Here is a 21,370-nt window from a genome sequence, read left to right on the forward strand (position 1 = left end):
GATTACAACAATACATTATTACAGACTCGATACAAATTCCCATGACCTGGTCTAGACTAGTACAAGAGTGACTAATGATTTCAGAATTTCCACTGCACTCTAAGACTCAACCTCCGTCCCGGATGAAGTAGGAGGAGGCCTTCCAGATAGGCACCGCACATTTTCGCTTCATATCAATCGAATACCTAAAACAATCTACGCCCAAAAAGGGTGCAGCAAGTGTAATATCATTACAAAACACGCGTACTGAGTAAGTATCATAGGCTGACAATGGTTTGTAACACATATCAGTAAAGAATTCACAGACAAACATGATGACAACTCTACCAATTCATACGTCTATCTACCGTACAATATACAACCATACCATTTTTATCATTAATTCCACGACAATACTCACCAATAAGACTCATAACAAACTCGCACTTCCATATCATTTAATCATTCGGTTTAACCTAGTGGTCAAGCTCATCACTAGGACACCATTATTCCACCTCAGCTTAGAAACAACACATAGATAAGATTCCGGACGATCTATAGCTACTTCATCAAGTAAAACAACGAATAATTGACCCAAACACCCATCATTACCTAAGTAAGAAACTTAAGCAACTTTCCAAAATGTGAATACAGTATATCCGATCCAATCCAACCATCACAATTGAATCATCAAACATCGCAATCAAGTCATAATGCAATGTAGTGCAATAATGGTATGAGTGCAATGTCATGCCATGCAAGTAGTACTCCGGACACATGTACTTCGGATGAAAATATCGACGTCTCGGTAGTACAACCCAGCGTGACTCGCGAAGTCTAAGTGCTACCCGTCTTGGATCTTTGCCCAACAGATAGACGGGACCCTGGCTAATTGCTCACAGGAAAGTCTCGCCGGCACCACCCTGGGAGACCCGCAGAGTCCATGCACTAACAACGAATCCGGAATATCATCGGAATTGGCCATGCAACAACGATGCCGAAATCGATCATCGGACATCGGCCATCTCACAATCACTCAAGTAAAAGAGTATATCAAATATCAGTTTCATACAATCAACGATTTTGGAATTGATCTTCGGACATCGGCCTTCTCACAATCACTCAAGTAAAGAGTTTATCAAATATCAGTTTCATACAATCAACGATTTCGGAATTGATCTTCGGACATCGGCCTTTGCACAATCACTCAAATAAAAGAGTTTATCAAAAATCGTCATCAATCGCTCATCAGATCAACGTATCACAATGGGATCATCATGAATCGTGGGTATCGAAATGCGTATGTCATCATGAATGGGTGAGAGTGTATGCATGGCGGTACGCCAACAATATCAATATCAACAATAGAACTCAATATCACAAGTACTAGCAACAAGTATGTCAATTTTATCTCAATCAAGACAATAACACAGATTCCAATATCTACCATCTACTCATGGCATCAAACCATCACAATAGAACAATCAAAGCACACCTAACGGGGTGGCTAGTCCTAACACACACATCAAATCAATCAGTTGATACACGCCATCCCACTTCCTTACCTCAGCCTATTAGTTCAGAACAAGAATCTCACCCCACACTCGAAGTTATCCGTCACATATAATTTAGAACCCAATCGCAACCATGGGTATATTTTATCCTCTCGTTTAACGGTTAGATTCACCACAAATAACATAACTCAATTAATCACGTATTATAGGAAGTTTTCATCACTAGACACAAGATAGGTTCCATCCGCTACTCCCAAGTCACATAAATCCACCGATAATCAAGGAAAACCACATTAATACCTAAGGAATCTACAGGCCACAAGCCCGAACAAACAAGTCACACAATAATACCAACCTAGAGTTCCATCCCAAATCTCCGATTTTCTGCACATGCATTCTCCGTTCCTTCTATCACAACGATACGGGAAACTAACCGGAGTCTACCGAAAGGAAGCCATAACCTACCTCATGGCCGAGCGGGTGCCACGAACATCCATTGATTCTTTCAATCGATCGCCATATCGTAATCCGCATTAAATAGTTTGGAGACAACCATGTTACCCAAGATTAATGCTTTCCAGTTGAATCCTTCATAAGAGAATTGGATTAATAGGGAGGTTTGGGGGTCTTAACCCACTTCTAGTTTTCTTCTATACCAATGCTAAGAGATTTTCCCATTTTCAAGTTTATATTTGGGAAGAACCCATTTCCAAGATCCATACAAGAATCTATTTTCAAGGGAAAAGGAGTGTAGAGATCTAGGTTATTAGCTCATTTTAGGTGAAGAACATGGGAGATGGCTTAGAGAGAACTTAGGGGGAAATGTTGCTACCTCATCACTCTTCCAACTCTAGATTACTTGAAAACCCACTTGATGATTCTCTAGGTGAATATGTTTAGGAGTAATTTCTTAGGTGGAAGGAGGGTTGGAGGGTGTTAGAAGGATTTATTAGGACTAAAAATCTCATTTTTATGCTTTCCCACTGAACTGGGCGGCTGGGATTTAGGGTTTTTAAAAAATGGGACAATTCCCGAAATGATCCCTTAAATAGGAAAATTCACTGTGCGACACCGCCCCAGCGGTAAGTTCACCGCTACAGCGGTACCGCTAGGGCGGCTAATATGCCGCTATAGCGGCTCTGAGGTCCTGTGCACTTACCGCTATGGCGGTTAGTACACCGCTACAGCGTCAACACAACCGCTATGGCGGTCATGTTCGGTCTGGTCGCCCATGTTTCTATTCCTTATGCGATGCGTACAACGATCTTGGTTTGGCTTATCAGGTTTCCAGGATGTGACTAGGTGGAGACCATGTTAAGGGCCATAGTTGTCATCTTCCTTCGAGATTCACAGTAATGACGAAACAGGTCGTTACAATCGATCAATAGTCATTCGTATTAAATCAAACCGCATATCCTTCGCACCGCGTACAAATTCAATTGTTATCCATTTTAAGGGTAAACACACTTAAATTGCCATTGCCATGTCTGTTTGTATAAGTAATATTAATCAATTAGGAATATGTTTAGTCCTGTTAGTACGTTTATTTAGGTCAGATGTTTTTCTAGGAACACTTTAGCCTTATGAAAATTTAGATGTCAGTAAAAATAAAAGGAAAAAAAACTTCTAACTTTTCTTACTACTCTCTCCGTCCCAATTTTATGTGGCATAGTTCAGATTTCGAGAGTCAAACAGTTTAATTTTAACCTCGAATTCGGGCATGGAATCTTCAAGTTTTTTGAAATAGAATTTACATATTTGAAAACTATGTAAAAAGCGCTATAAGTCATAATAATTGATAATTCAAAATATTTAAAAGATATTTGAAAAAATTACGATCAAAGCAAGACTTGTTTGAATCTGAAAATCCGAAAAGTGTCACATAAATTGGGACGAAGGAGTATTTTATATATATTTACACTCCCCTCTCTTTTGTTTAGTTTACTTTTATTTGGTCTGGTTATGGCATGAAACTTTTAAGAGGAGAGAGATGATTAGTGAATATTCGTACAGTTTGACTCCGATTTGTTCTGGATTAACTTCTTAGGGTAAAAATAATAAAACCACATAGATTCAAAATTCTAAATATGCTGGTCATTAATCGACAATAAATGTTAGCGACAGCCTTAAGGAACAGGAATACGATATTAAGGTTGGTCTGTGCTAAACAAGTTGCCTAGAAATTATGATTCAAATAATTGATTTGGTAGGCTATAGCTTTCAATATCTCTGCTAAATCGCATGTATTCAAAAGCAACACCGTCTAGCACACACTGACAATTAAAAAGGGTTTGTTCAATGGTATATGTACTTCCATGGCCTACTACTACTTGATGATTTGCTTGGAATTAGGGCCCTCTTTGCCGACAGTTATAGAAGATTTGGACATGTTTACCTACACAATTTTATAATAATAATACCAAATTTAGAATTATTCAATCCACCTTTCTTATCATCTTCTCAAAAGGTTCTTGTCATCTTCTCAAAAGGAATCCAAAGACAAATTGACATCGGGTCAGTGACACATTTAATCAGTCGGTAAAGACCTCTTTTAACTAATTTCCTCTATATTTGCTAGTCAAATACTCAAAATTATACATTAGTATGTATAAAATATATATATTTTATGTATATTGTACATTAATATACAAAACACATACATTTACTGGCTATTATTTTAATGGACTATTTTTCATTCACGTCTCTGAATTCTTACAATCGAGAGAGTATAAAGATTACAATCTGGAATTTCCTTTTTTCTCAAATGACTTGCAGTTCAAATAGGCAAGAAAACATTGTATAGTTCTACAAATACTAAATGCAGATAACATGTGTAATAAGAACATGTTTAAAGAAGATAAGAACATAGTGAAAGGTTTCAACCTAATGTATATGTCACTCGATGACTATACATCAATACTTGTGCAAAGCATGTAGATGCCCTTGCTATTGTGTTTTTGCATGTTTATCACAAGTATCAAGGAGTTACCACTTAAGGCAGCGTCTAGGGATACAGGACCTTAGTTACATACTAACTCTAGGCACATGCAGAGCGACACAACAAAATAAATGGCCTAAAACTGAAATTTTAAAAGAGCTCTTATTTTTATTTAGTAAATTTTTTATATATTTTATTTAGTAAAACTCTATGCTTTTTCTTGAGCCGAGTGCTTTAGGGCTTGTGCCTCCTACCTAAAGTAGGGGTAAGTGCAACGTCGTCTATCTATGGGGCCACGTACCGTTGTATGGGACTCAGCAGGTATGTTGTTGTTGTTGTTGTTGTTGTTTATTTGAGGTGTATTCTTATAGTTTCTTAAAATGAAAGGCAGTGAATGTCCTTTTGTTCAATTGGCAATATAGCTGATTCGTGGAATTATTCTTGAGATATTATTGATTTTACATGAGATTTCATTGATTTAGTTCTAAAAACTTCTTTCAATTGAGGCAATTGTTGAAAAAAATATTAAAATTATTCTATAAGCTGTAGAAACAATTTCATTTGATTGAATATCCCATTGGCGTATCATATTCAATATATATAATTTCTCCTATCACTTTATTTCTAAAAATAGATTAAAACCATCAATACCATAGTGACTCTTCTGCTTTAATAAGTATTCAATGTTAAGTTAATGTCTTTCTAATCTAATCGTTTAGTAACCTACTTAGCTTCAGTTTGAAAAATGTCTTAAAAGGCACTCAAAAAATTGATCTTACAATATTAATGGGTGTGCCAGATATTTTATCCGTTTTTGTTCAACCCGTTTTCGACCCGTTCATATTCAATCCGACCCGCTCGTTTGCTTCTCCTAGTCCAAAGTCCTAGGGCCCGTTTGGCAATTAACATTGTGAGTATTTGAAAAAAAGTAGTTTTGTTTTCAAAATGAAAAATGGTATTTGAAAATTGATTTTTGTAGTAAATTTATTTTGCTTCAATAAATCACAATCAACATCATGCTAGTTGTTTAATTAAAAAAAAAAGGTATTTGAAAATTCGAGTTGTATTTCGGCATGAATACAAATTGGAGTTATTTTTGAATTTCTTAAGTGATTAGCAGTGAAAAAAGTAAAAACAAATGAAGCTGACTTCTCAGATTTTTCGGAATTTTATGGCCCCAAACATGAATTTCGGAATTCAACTCCACAAAACTATGGCCAAACAACCACGTATTCATAACGTTATATTTATTACTGTCTATCCTAGTTTATGTGAAAGTGTTTGACATGGGCATGGAGTTTAAGAATAAAAGGAAGACTTTTCAATTTTATGGTTCAAAGTAAATAATAGATATTTGTGTGTATATAAATCATTTCTTAATAAAAAGTTAATAGATAAACTATTATAAATACGAAAAGCTGCCATTAACGTTTGGGCCGACTAAAAATGAAAAAATCAGATACATATGGGATGAAGGAAATACTATTTTCTCGAAAGTTAAATGATGTATCCAAGTTATTAGAATGAACATTCATATTTTCTATGCATGGGGCCAACTGGGTTACGTTCAACATCTCATTCGGGGATTGAAACTTTGTAGTTATTAAGGTCGTCCGTAGGGTACAAATATTTAATTCTTTTTTTATGCAAATATATCCACAGGCAATGTGTTTTATTGATAATCAAAATGGGAATACAGAAAAATCAAAAAAAGTCAAAAAAAAAAAAAAAAAAAAAAAAAAGAAGAAGAAGAAGAAGAAGAAGAAGGAAAGATCATAGTGTTCAAAATTTGAGCTAGCTAAAATAAGAATGATGCTTTCAAATGCTTCAGAAAATTTGCAATTATCTTCCTTCGTTTGGTGTAGCTTTTCTGAAATTATTCTAACTTGCTTGTTTTCCAATATCAAGAATAGGATCGTTAAATCAACTGATGTCCTTGTTGTATGCCATCTGCATCCTATTTTCAAAGTTTTGGTTCTGATGTTTGGATATATAATGATATTTATCCATGATGAGTAGTCTTTTGCCTTGAGGAGGAAGATCTGCAAAACTTCTATATTCTACTGCTCCCAACAGAATAAGTTGCATATAATCAGCTAAACAGTTTCCTTCTCTCATAACATGATCGAAAGTAAAATAATTAACTTTTTGATACTACAAGTTAAGAATAAAAACCTATAACTTCAAAACCCTACGACCGTCCATCATCATCCCCACCCCACACCGAGAAAAGAGAAGAAAAGAAAAAGGAGAATAAAATTAATAAGCCATATAATTCCACGCATTTTCTATTTGAGGTTGATGTGTACAATTAAAAGAGATTACATATTTTTTGTGGTTAATTTAACGACATAATAGACGAATGAAAATACACGCAATTTCTTTTTAAAGAATTTGAACAGAAAGTATATAATTAGAACACATTATTAGGAGTGAGATATTCAATTGGGTCAAGACTTAATTCGAGTTTATAAATGAAACATCCTAACAAATTGACAAAGCTGGCTATATATTAAGGCTAAAATTTTTTAGATAACTCGCTATAACAAGTCAAATAACATAAATAGTGTAAAATAATCACATTGCCAAACCATTTAAACCTTGACCATGCATTGAATATCAATCGCCTACAGACAAATCTTGTCAGCCGAAATCATTTTTCTCCCTAACGTCCCACATTGGAAAAACAAAATAATCGTTTAAGGAAAAAAACTAAGAACAATAAATGAATATGTAAAAATTCAAGACACATGTCATTCTATATTTTAAGTGGCTGTGGCTCCATGGACCGAATATATAGCAAACTCTTGAGCTGATTTGGTGATTAAATTAAACTTAAAAGTCAATGGATTTGATCTATTGGAACTTTCATACACAAGCTTTGACTATTACTAGCTCCCTCCGTCCAAATATAAGTGTTGTTTTAGATAATTTCATGCTCATTAAAAAATTAAATAAATTCAATGTGTAGTTTACCAAATTATCCTTTTTGACTAATAAATATTTTGTGAGATCCGAACACTATTAAGAAGAAGTAGTTCTTCAATTAAGCGTATAATTGGAAAAAAGAAATACTACTTGAATTTCTAAAGTGACTGTTATTGCGGGACAATTTTTCTGCTAAAATGACACTTATTTTGGGATGGAGGGAGGTAACATAATCAATGAAAAGAATGCTTTTGCGTTACTACTAATTACTAGAGAAAGAGATAATAGGTATTAGTATTTTGAGTTAATATAATCAATGAAAAGAATGCTTTTGAGTTACTACTGATTACTAGAGAAAGAGATAATAGGTATTAGTATTTTAGTTGTAAAAATAAGATGTATTTCAACATTAAAGTTGGGTCGGGCCGGCCCGAACCCGGCTCGATAAACCCGGCCCACCACCGGCTCGGCCCAGACCCACTAAGAGGTGTAAGGGGTTGGGCTAGGTGGGATTTATTAGGAGGCTGAGCCGGACAAGATGGACAGGCCCCTAGCTCGGCCCACCAGTAGCCTGGGTGATGGCCCACAGGGGCACCGGCCCCGACCGGCCCACTTCTAATTTTAAAAAAAAAAAAAAGAGAGAGAGAGATAAGTGCTACATTTATTACTAATAATAAATATTTTAAAAACATTGTATCCCAATAAATTAGGAGTCTCTTTTTACGGAGCAGTTTAGTGTTCTTTAAAATTGTATTTTAAAGCTAAACAATTTTGTTTTCTTAACAAATATACCTTTGGTACATTTTCAGTATATATTAGATTGTGATAGTTTTATATAAAAGTAAAATTCCATTAGCATGTCATAGATACGATGGATACGTAGATTATATCAAATCTAATACTCCATCTGTTTCAATTTACTGAACCTATTTCTTTATTAGTCCGTGCTAAAAAGAATGATCCCTTTCTATATTTAGAAACAATTTACCTTTATGCAATGATTTATAACCACACAAAATATGTGTGACTCATTTAACACCACAAGTTTGAAAGTCTTCTCTTCTTTCTTAAACTTCATGTCCCGTCAAATAGATATATCAACATCTACATAATTTATTTATTTTTAAGCTAAAAGGATCACACAGCTAGAGCTGGTGATGTTTTATTAATAAAAAGAGACATATGTACACAAAGAAGTTACAGAACAAAAGTAAAAAATCAAAATAGCCTAACTAAGAAAAGAGAAAAAAGAAGCAAACAGAAACAAAAGCTAAGTGTGATGCAGCTGCAACCAATCTTCCATCAATCTGACAAGTCTACCCTCATTTACTGCTTTGGATTGATGCCACTATAAGACACCTCAAGCTCTCACAAGGTGCTATGGTATCTAATCCATTTGAACAAGTCAAGCAGCAAATTGGCACACTCTTTAGTTGATGATGTTAAGAAGCTGCTGCCCTTTGGAATGAATGGGACAACATGTATACAATGTAGACAACAGGTTGAAAACTTGAATGAATCCTATAACAATCAGCTAATGAAATCCTTCTAGTAGCTTGAACAGTGAAACTGTTAATACCACTCACTAGATAGGATATCCTTAGATGATTATACTGTCTTAACTGTTGGAACTCTATTCAACCCGTTGTATCATCATCTTGGATCAATCTGGCTCTCTGATCTTATATGTTGAAAACCTGATGTATGGCATTTCACTCTTATCACTATTTAGAATCCTCTTAGCGTGCCCAGATGGTAAGTCTTGAAATCTATGTATTTGGATTGAACCTGGAAATTTAAAAACCATGTTAGCTAAAAAATCTGCCAGTGCATTGCCTTCTCTCAAGATATGAGCAAGTTGCACATGGCCCTTATCTCTCCATTGCTGGATCTTTCTCATTTCCACACTGATCTTCCATGGACTATCCCATATCCCTTCTAAAATATTGATCATGGTCAATGAATCTGACTCTATAACCACAGGAACCAGATGATTTGTAATACAGTATGCAATACCATCCTGGATTGCAGTTGCCTCTACACAAATGTTTGTTGTTTCTTGCAGCTTCCTTGCACTAGCATATATTAGATCTCCACACTCATTTCTCACATAAAAAGCTGCTGAACTTGGTCCTGGATTACCCCTTGAAGAACCATCTGTGTTGCATTTAAACCACCCTTCATGAGGACATTTCCAATGTACAAGTCTGATCTTGGTATGAAGTTTGTATCCTTCCAAGTATTGGACCAGCTGGGGCCAATCTGGAGGAACATTCTTCAACCAAGGATAAAAGGATTTAACCAGATTATATAGATTTTGATTAATCCCATATATCACCTTAGCCTTGCTCATACTACTACCATGTTTGATTGCATTCCTTCTTTCCCAAATTTGCCAACAAATGAAGGCTGGAACAGCCTGATAAACAGTTGTGATTATAGGAGAAACCTGCATATTCCACCATTTCACTACTGCTTGATGAACTTGCACTAAAGGACCTATGACACCAGTTGTTGCATTGTAGTATAACCAGATTGACATAGCAACTCTCCTGTTAGAAACAAGTGCTGCATGGTTTCTTCATTCTGAGAGTTACCACAACATCTGCATTTGGAAACTATGGATATATGCTGTCACGATCCAACCCCGTAGGCCGTGATTAGTGCCCGAGCTGGGCACCCAAACACATTCATTGATCCGATTCACAAATAGATAGCTTACGCGTATACAAATATCATATCGAATCTTTGTCTCGCATTATCTCAAGCTATCTCAAACACATCTCAAACACAACCATATATATCAGAAGCCGGCAAGGCTATCAAATGGCGCATCGGCCCAAAACATATACAAATGCAAGCCGACAAGGCTGCCACGGCGAATAGGATCGCCCTTAACGTATAACATACAAACACGCCCATGTGATAGGCCTAACCCACATATACGTCTCTGAGACCTCTAGACAGACCAACGAATCATATGACGGGACGTGGCCTGCCGTGCCCCCCGAACAAACTCATACATGTACAACGGACAAGTATATACCAAAATGTGGGCTCGGAATAAAGGAGCACTCCAAACCGCGAGAATGGGTGTCCTAGGCGGCGGATCACCGAACCGTACGTCCGTACTGCGGCACGAAACGCGACCCCGAAGAAAGGGGTCGGTACGGAATATGTACCGAGCATGTAAAGCATGAAATACGGTGGCGTAGTCGTACTTTAAATAAAGAGTAGGAGACATGAATACAAAGAACTTAAACCACAAAACTTACCTTCAAAACATAATTCATACATGTTCATATCATATCCCAATCGGACAATCATTCGCACATACGCGCATACATATAGCGTGTCCCGCCCTCTAGCGAGAGACTCGGTAAGTAAGATCATATCATCATCCCATATATACATACATATAGCGTGTCCGGCGCTCTGGTGGGGACTCGGTGTATAGCGTGTCCGCTCCCTCTAGTGAGGGACTCGGTGTATAGCGTGTCCCGCTCTCTAGTGAGGGACTCGGTGTATCGAATCATGTCATCATCATATCATCATATACATAGCGTGTCCCGCCTACTCCGGTGAGGGACTCGGTGTATAGAATCGTCATATCATCCTCGTTATCACATATCATATCGACTTCGTATCACATCATATTTCGGAATACACGTCATACTTCAGAATACAGCATAGTGCGCACGATAACATAACCGGCCCGGGACTTGGCGACAAATGTAACAACAGAATGGACGAGCAGAATCATGAGTAACCAATTACAGTTTAAAACATGTTCAAAGACTCAGTAGGTTAATCAAAACGAACTATCATTTATAAGTCAAAACAGTAGTCAAATCAGATTTTCTTCCGAACGTCACTCGGGAACATATCAACCCGAACTTCAGAAACCATAGTTATGTATCAAAATCATATGCGTGAGATCATTATCATAGACTAAAAAGGTAAGTAAACTGATCGTACTTGAAATCGGGATCATACTCATATCATATTCTTTCAAAAGTCGTCAGAAGTACATAAGGAAAGTCGCGGGACCCACGAACGGGGGTCGACCCGAACCGGGCCCGCCTATGGAAAACATAATCATCATACATCATGGAATCAATTTTGAGCATATCGAGGCGATCCGGTTCTGTTCGTGAAAGTTACGGACTTTCGTAGTTTCGGAATCATTTAGGAACAAAACTCTTTTAAAAACCAAACTTTTATGCAACTTTTGAAACTTATTCATACAAAAGACATAGGGGCCAATATTTCATCATATCATGCATACGAAGACCAAGAAACAAATAATAATCACAGACATGGTCGGATCGCGAGAGTAGAATTTCCTCGAGGCTCGTATCATAGCCTATTTACGACTAAGGCATGCCAAAAGAAGGAAGGGTTGCGCTTTACATACCTCGATCGCTCTCAACGCAAATCCAAACTCAAGCTAATTCCAACCTACGTCTCGGGCTGCCCGGGTCTACAAATAAGTCATAATATGCCAACCATTAGCTATAGACATTTAGGCATTTAATTCCAAACTAGCCCTTAATTCTACGAAATTTAAAAGCATTTCCCCTGTAAATAGACCAACCCCGAGAATTTAACTCGGCCAAATCAAAAACAACAACATCAACAACCAACCTAGCAACATCAATAATAAATCCGAAAGGCAATATAACATTAGTAGCTCTCTTTAACATCATTCGACAACATTCAATACTTTCGATTCAACGGCTTACATTCAAGCCAACATCAACGCTCATACATTTAAATACTAGTTCGAATCCATATCAAAAATATTCAAGAACATTATAAACAATTCACACAATATTTCCAACCATCCAATAAATACTCCAATTCACCCGAAATTGCCCCAAACCCGTGAACAACATCCATAACACATTCTTAACTCCCGAATCATGATTTGCACCAACAATCCACACTCTAACAATGTCATTCCCATAAATACACAAATTACATCAAATGCACAATAGTATCCAATTCAGACCACAACACTTACGATATCAATTTGAGTTATTAAACTCTTATCGGCAACATAGAATTCATAACGACGACAACTAAACACTAAGCGATATTAATGCGTTCTTTGTCATATAATATGACTCACATTCGGCCATCACCACACATGCATATATTAGTGATTCTCATCCGTTTCAACACACTACAACAATTGAACATGCTACATAAATTCAATTCATCACCTCAACACAACACAACACACACACACCTCACACGGCTAACACACCATGCACACGACTCACTTCCAACATACTATATTTCATGATTTTCATCCATTTTAGCATACTACAACATGCATACAACCTTTATAACACATAAAACATGATTAATTCTTACCTTTCTTCTTCAACTTCACAAGTAGGCTAGGGTTTGCGATCCACACAACGGATGGTTTGATGACCCAAACAACACTTCCACGTTACTTAGGGACCTCCAATTAGTGGGTTTGCATCAAAGAAATAATTTTAGGATGGCTAGAATTGGACTTGGTTTTTCATGGTTCTTGGCCGAGAGGTTGATATTGTTGGTGTTCTTCAACTTCTTTTTTTTTCTAAGTGTTGGAATGAGAATAGATGACTTAGAAGTCATCTTTTAAGCTTCCACAAGAGTTGCACATGTGTTCATGGCCCACACTCATGTGTTGGAGCAATTAAAATTGGACACAAAATGGGTGGGAGCCACCTCCTATTCACACGGCCAACATGGCTATTTTTGCATGATTTGCAACTTCCAATTATATCACTTTTGGTCTCAAATTTTCCTAAGTGTCCCATGCAAACAAATTCATGAACAACTTATGTCTCAAAATAAAATCGAAGGTCAAAAATTCCGACTTTGTATCCCGAAATGGTTTGGACCCTAACTTATCATAGTTAAACCGGATTGTCCCAATGCACAAAATACGGGATATAACATCCTTCCTCCCTTTAGAACATTCGTCCTCGAATGTTCAACTGGTCTTATAAAGCCGTATAAGGATCTCGGGGGAAGTTCCTTTTTATTATCATAGTATGCAGTCGTATCTACCAGCCACATTCCCTCTTTCCTTCTTTATCTCGTTGTCAGTTTCTCAAATCATCTCTTTATCTTTAACTCGAACTCTTTTATTTTTCCTTTGCTTAGATCTCGCCTTTCAACTTTCCTTTTTTTTTCCACATGTCATTGCATTCGAACTGCCCAAACTTGACCTGTAATAACCACAACATCAGCTTGCCTTATAATATTTGTGCCATCTATACACTGTTGCTCACTTGAGCTTCGTTACTCGGCCCGATTAATGCCTTCCCTATACCGCCACGTTGGTTGCCGGAATACACATCTCTGCTAATAAAACTAGGTATGAGACATTATACACCTACACAGACATGTAGTCGCTATCGTCTCACTTACAAAATATTTCCAAACACTATTCGAACTCACCCTAATTCCAAAATCGTGATACATCTTCTTCCTCTTTACCGGTCTAATTTGCCTCGTTCTACGTGACCACTTAAGGTTCCGACCCACTCTGCACACTCTAACTTATTTTGGATTATTCTAGCTTCTCATTTGCCTCTTTCGTCTGAATTTGTGAGATTTTTAAAACTTCCCGGGGGTCACCCATCCCAAAGTTTCTCTCTCTCAAAGACGCTTAACCTTAGAACTCTGATGGAATACGGTGCTTTAATATTAGTCTGATAGCGTTCACGTCACCGCATGACCTTCAGCACACAACCTGGAGTAAATTGAAGTCTTAACAGTTTTCAAAACGTTCTCACGACACAATTACCGTTTTACCCTTCTCGATCCCCCGCGTTCACCTTTCTCCTATGGACACGACTACTTTCTGTCCTAAACTGCCAGATCTACAATGGTAGTAAACACACCTTAATTGCCGCTGCCTATAAATACTTGGCTATTGGTCTTTGGATTTCTGCTCATCGTTATTAAATATCAACCATACAGCATTATACATACATAACAACATACATCTCAGTAAGGATTCATATACCTGTAGCCGCATCTGGTGACGCTCCTTGCTCCTGTCTATTGGCCAACGCATATAGGCGGTTCGAAGGACCGCTAAAACTGGAGGCTCCGCCATGGCCTCTACCACGGCTCGCCGGTGCCGGCATACCCCGCCCGGAGGGCGCGATAGCTTTCGGGGAAGAGGACGAACCAAACAACCGTCCGCAGGGCCGTAGCCGCACCACCCGGGTTACCCAAAGACGACACTCCCTCATGATATGGCCTTGACTCGCCGCAAGCAAAACAAGCACCCGTAGCGTAACGGCACTCCCCCCCCGGGTGGCGCCGCCGCCCGAGGACACCGAGGCATAGATAGCCTCGCACGGCTCAAACCTCGCTCGACCGCGAACCCGAAGCCCCGGAGCTCGGACCTGCTCCCCGAATACCCGGCACTCTCCGCCCTCGCCCCCGCAACCGTGGGGTGTGCTCGTGCTGGCCGGGGAGGATATCGCTGCTACTCTGGCGAGGGCCGTGCCGCCTCGAAACTCTCCAGAATACCCAGCAGATCTAGCCCTCTTGGGCTGGCCCCCATTATAATCTCCATCGGGCTGACACCCCCTGTGTCGCTCCTCCATACACTGGGCATGCACCTGAATCCGTGCGATGTCCATCCCTGACTGGGCCGCCATCACCATGCAATTGTCAACCAAGTAGTCATCCAGCCCCAGCACATACCGGTGCATCCGGTCAATCATATCAGTTACATAAGCGGGCGCATATCCGCCGCCGAATCAAACTCCGGACTATACTCCCGGACGCTCCCCCTCGCCTCAACAGCGCAGGAATCGGTCTACCCCGGCCCGCCCTCACCTCCGAGGTAGAAAGTGGGCCGGAAGGCCTCGTAAACTCGCCCCATACCGCCGGAGGGGCACCCTCACCTCTCGGGACGCATTCGGGACTCGTACCGTTAGCCGCTACATCACGCAACCGATAGATGCCATCTCTACCGAGTACGTCTCGGAAGCACTAATCAATCGCAAGGTACGCCGCATCCGTCGGATGAACTCCCGAGGGTCCTCTGCGGGCTTTGACCCGAAAACCTCGTGGGCCACAAAGTAAAAAATCACGGGCCCTCCGATCGTCATATCTATCCGCACGATCACCCCCTGATCCGTGCATGTGAACTTGGGCCGCCATCAATTCGGTCAATAACCGGACCGCATCTCGCATCGCCCGATCCTCCACCCCTGGCTGAGGAGCCGGAGGATCGGGTGCTCGAACCTCGGGAGCTGGCGGTGGAGCCGCCCGACCTCGGGCACTGCCGTCGCTCCAAGCCCCTCGGACATCGGTGTGGTAGCCGGGCGGTCGGGGACACGATCTCGGTGGCTGAGCTCGGCACGGCCCCGGGTAACTCTCCGGCCCGGCCGGTCCCCCCCACTACCGTAGACTTGCCTTCACGGGCACTCGTGGCCTTCCTCGGAGGCATCGGCTCGAAATCATAACAATCCGTTAGGGAGGGGTTATCCGATAATACGGCCTATCGCACGATCTAAGATCAGAAGGAAAGATAACATCCTAAATGCCCTGTAGCCTCCTGTTTATAGATGTGGCGCACAACACACCGATAAACAAGACTCTACGAGACACGGTCTGTAGACATTCCGAGGACGAACTGCTCTGATACCATTTCTGTCACGACCCAACCCCGTAGGCCGTGATTAGTGCCCGAGCTGGGCACCCAAACACATTCATTGATCCGATTCACAAATAGATAGCTTACGCGTATACAAATATCAGATGCTGTCTCAGATTATCTCAAGCTATCTCAAACACATCTCAAACACAACCATATATATCAGAAGCCGGCAAGGCTATCAAATGGCGCATCGGCCCTAAAACATATACAAATGCAAGCCGACAAGGCTGCCACGGCGAATAGGATCGCCCAGAACATATAACATACAAACACACCTATACAGGATAGGCCTAACCCACATATACGTCTACGGACCTCTAGAGACGGACCAACGTAATCATATGACGGGACGGGCCCCGCCGTACCCCCGAACAAACTCATACATATACAACGGACAAGTATATACCAAAATGTGGGCTCCGAATAAAGGGAGCACTCCAAGCTGTAACGGGTGTCCTAGATCGGCGGATCACCGAATCGTACGTCCGTACTGCGGGCATGAAACGCAGCCCTCGAAGAAAGGGGGTCAGTACGGAATATGTATTGAGCATGTAAAGCATGAAATACAGTAGGCAGAGTCGTACTTTAAATAAAGAGTAGGAGACATGAATACAAAAGAACGTAAAAAACCACAAAACTTACCTTCAAAACATAATTCATACATGTTCATATCATATCCCAATCGTACAATCATTCGCACACGCGCATACATATAGCGTGTCCCGCCCTCTAGCGAGAGACTCGGTAAGTAAGATCATATCATCATCCCATATATACATACATATAGCGTGTCCCCGCTCCAGCGAGGGACTCGGTGTATAGCGTGTCCCGTCGAATCAGTGAGGGACTCGGTGTATAGCGTGTCCCGCCCTCTAGCGAGGGACTCGGTGTATCGAATCATGTCATCATCATATCATCATATACATAGCGTGTCCCGACCCTCTAGTGAGGGACTCAATGTATAGAATCGTCATATCATCATGTTATCACATATCATATCCGACTTCGTATCACATCATATTTCGGAATACACGTCATACTTCGAATACGCATAGTGCGCACGATAACATAACCGGCCCGGACTTGGCGACAAATGTAACAAAATGAATCGAATCATGAGTAACCAATTTGTTTAAAACATGTTCAAAGACTCAGTAGGTTAATCAAAACGAACTATCATTTATAAGTCAAAACAGTAGTCAAATCAGATTTTCTTCCGAACGTTACTCGGGAACATATCAACCCGAACTTCAGAAACCATAGTTATGCATCAAAATCATATGCGTGAGATCATTATCATAGACTAAAAAGGTAAGTAAACCGATCGTACTTGAAATCGGGATCATACTCATATCATATTCTTTCAAAAGTCGTCAGAAGTACATAAGGAAAGTCGCGGGACCCACGAACGGGTGTCGACCCGAACCGGGCCCGCCTATGGAAAACATAATCATCATACATCATGGAATCATTTTTGAGCATATCGAGGCGATCCGGTTCTGTCTGTGAAAGTTACGGACTTTCGTAGTTTTCGGAATCATTTAGGAACAAAACTCTTTTAAAAACCAAACTTTTATGCAACTTTTGAAACTTATTCATACAAAAGACATAGGGGCCAATATTTCATCATATCATGCATACGAAGACCAAGAAACAAATAATAATCACAGACATGGTCGGATCGCGAGAGTAGAATTTTCTCGAGGCTCGTATCATAGCCTATTTACGACTAAGGCATGCCAAAAGAAGGAAGGGTTGCGCTTTACATACCTCGATCGCTCTCAACGCAAATCCAAACTCAAGCTAATTCCAACCTACGTCTCGGGCTGCCCCAGGTCTACAAATAAGTCATAATATGCCAACCATTAGCTATAGACATTTAGGCATTTAATTCCAAACTAGCCCTTAATTCTACAGAAATTTGGGCAGCATTTCCCCTGTAAATAGACCAACCCCGAGAATTTAACTCGGCCAAATCAACAACAACAACATCAACAACCAACCTAGCAACATCAATAATAAATCCGAAAGGCAATATAACATTAGTAGCTCTCTTTAACATCATTCGACAACATTCAATACTTTCGATTCAACGGCTTACATTCAAGCCAACATCAACGCTCATACATTTAAATACTAGTTCGAATCCATATCAACAATATTCAAGAACATTATAAACAATTCACACAATATTTCCAACCATCCAATAAATACTCCAATTCATCCGAAATTGCCCGACAACATCCATAACACATTCTTAACTCCCGAATCATGATTTGCACCAACAATCCACACTCTAACAATGTCATTCCCATAAATACACAAATTACATCAAATGCACAATAGTCTCCAATTCATCCCACAACACTTACGATATCAATTTGAGTCATTAAACTCTTATCGCCAACATAGAATTCATAACGAAGACAACTAAACACTAAGCGATATTAATGCGTTCTTTGTCATATAATATGACTCACATTCGGCCATCACCACACATGCATATATTAGTGATTCTCATCCGTTTCAACACACTACAACAATTGAACATGCTACATAAATTCAATTCATCACCTCAACACAACACAACACACACACACCTCACACGGCTAACACACCATGCACACGACTCACTTCCAACATACTATATTTCATGATTTTCATCCATTTTAGCATACTACAACATGCATACAACCTTTATAACACATAAAACATGATTAATTCTTACCTTTCTTCTTCAACTTCACAAGTAGGCTAGGTTTGCGATCCACACAACGGATGGTTTGATGACCCAAACAACACTTCCACGTTACTTAGGGACCTCCAATTAGTGGGTTTGCATCAAAGAAATAATTTTAGGATGGCTAGAATTGGACTTGGTTTTTCATGATTCTTGGCCGAGAGGTTGATATTGTTGGTGTTCTTCAACTTCTTTTTTTCTAAGTGTTGGAATGAGAATAGATGACTTAGAAGTCATCTTTTAAGCTTCCACAAGAGTTGCACATGTGTTCATGGCCCACACTCATGTGTTGGAGCAATTAAAATTGGACACAAAATGGGTGGGAGCCACCTCCCATTCACACGGCCAACATGGCTATTTTTGCATGATTTGCAACTTCCAATTATATCACCTTTGGTCCCAAATTTTCCTAAGTGTCCCATGCAAACAAATTCATGAACAACTTATGTCTCAAAATAAAATCGAAGGTCAAAAATCCCGACTTTGTATCCCGAAATGGTTTGGACCCTAACTTATCATAGTTAAACCGGATTGTCCCAATGCACAAAATACGGGATATAACATATGCATTCTCTTGAGAACATCATCCACAGGCAACTTAAACTTCGACACTCTCCATAGCAGAAATGAAATTTTGAAAGGAACACCTTTACTCCATATTCTTTTAATGTATACAGAATATTGACCATGTTGTCTGAGAGTATTCCATGCACTTTTAACTAAGAATTTACCATTTGCAGTCAACATCCACCAAGGGTTATCCTTTTCATCATACCTTTCTCCAGTTCCTAAATCTGAGCTAATGTGATTCACTATGTCCACAGGAAAGACAGCTTGTAATTTCTAAAAATCCCATCTTGCATATGTCATGAAGAAGTTAAGCTCATCAATGTTATCCTGTACTGGCATCATCAGTTTTAAATATCCTAATTTAGTCCAATTATTTTTCCACACATTGCATTCTCCACTTCTTGGCTCCCACCAAATATCTTTGGTCCGCCAGTTCCCTTGCTTCAAGCATTCTCTTCCAAATTTGAGAACCACCCCTCCACTGCACTTCTCTTGCTTGGCCTATGCTTCTTACAATACTTGTTCCACATGAAAATTTCCACATAGTATTTTCGACCCCGAACTTCCACCATAGCTTGGCAAATAATGCTTTTGACACATCATATAGAGATCTAAAAGCAAAACCTCCTTTTCTTTTGGAAGACAAATCTTAGCCCATGAAACCCAATGCTTGCTTCTCCCTTCTTCCTTGTTGGACAGTAAAAATCTTGCAAATATCTTGTGCTATCATTGATAGTGTATTTAGTAGGAGCGAGATAACAAATACACAGAATACTTTGTAATACATTACTTATTAGCACGACCTTTCCCACCATATGATAAGAGCTTTCCTTTCTAATCTTTTAGCAGCTTATTCTTCACTTTCTTGATAAGATCATTATAAAACACTTTCTTTCTTCTAGCATGAAAGATAGGACAACCTAGATACTTTAATGGAAATGAATCTCTTGAGTATATTCACTTGTTCCACCTGCTGAATTAAATTGCTTGCCATCTTGTGAAACATATAGAAAGCACTTTTTTCTTTATTGATCAAAACTTAAACGATCCAAATTGATAACATTCCAAATTCAAAACATACAAACTTGAATGGCGAAATATTGCAAATCAAAAGTTCAAAACATACAAATTAAACGTCTAACATCGATGGGAAAATTTAAAGAAGCGATAAACTTCAAAGTTCAATTTCGTGCCTTTTCACAAGTGCCTACGGAACACACCGGCACCCCCCTCCACCCTCTACCCCCTAATAGGCTAATACCCGGCGCTCCAGACTTGTGGAGATATATGTCACCACAATGTTGACATTTAACATTGTCACGCCCCGAACCATGGCCTGGGCGAAACACGACACTCGGTGCCTTACAGCATGTGACCGAGCGAACCACATGGCTTGCTGAATCATCATGAGGCATAACATGAGCGAAATATAACGTGAATGCATGATGAGCCTTTATAAAACATAATAATTCATAATACTTAATAAATATACTTGTTTAAACATGAGTACAAAAATAACATGAATGAGCCAAAATGGCTATACGACTCCGAAAGTCTGACATGACATAACTGATTTGTCTAGTCTATGAAACCTCTACCATGATTCTGACTGGAAAACATACTTACTGGGACAAGGCCCCCAGCATACCTTAGATGTATAACTAACCATAAAACAAAAACTTGACCAAATCCCGAATGAGATGGGGCTCACCAATAAGCTGATACGAATGCTGTCCTACAGAGCAGATGTGTCGTCCTGTAAATCAGTACCTGCATCGTGAAATGCAGGCCCCCGGGCAATAGGAAGGGGACGTCAGCACATTGAATGTACTGGTATGTAAAGCAACTGAATGAAATAACATGGGACATAAAGTAATAAAGATAAGAACTGAGCGTGAAACTGAAACCTAGTTATGAGCATGAACATGAATACATATATAATATAAAGCATGAGTAAAACATGGTAGGCAGGGAGAGCATTTTATAAGCGACAATATAATATCACCACGTGG

Source organism: Lycium ferocissimum, chromosome 3 (assembly GCF_029784015.1).
Source record: "Lycium ferocissimum isolate CSIRO_LF1 chromosome 3, AGI_CSIRO_Lferr_CH_V1, whole genome shotgun sequence".
Classification (NCBI taxonomy): Eukaryota; Viridiplantae; Streptophyta; class Magnoliopsida; order Solanales; family Solanaceae; genus Lycium; species Lycium ferocissimum.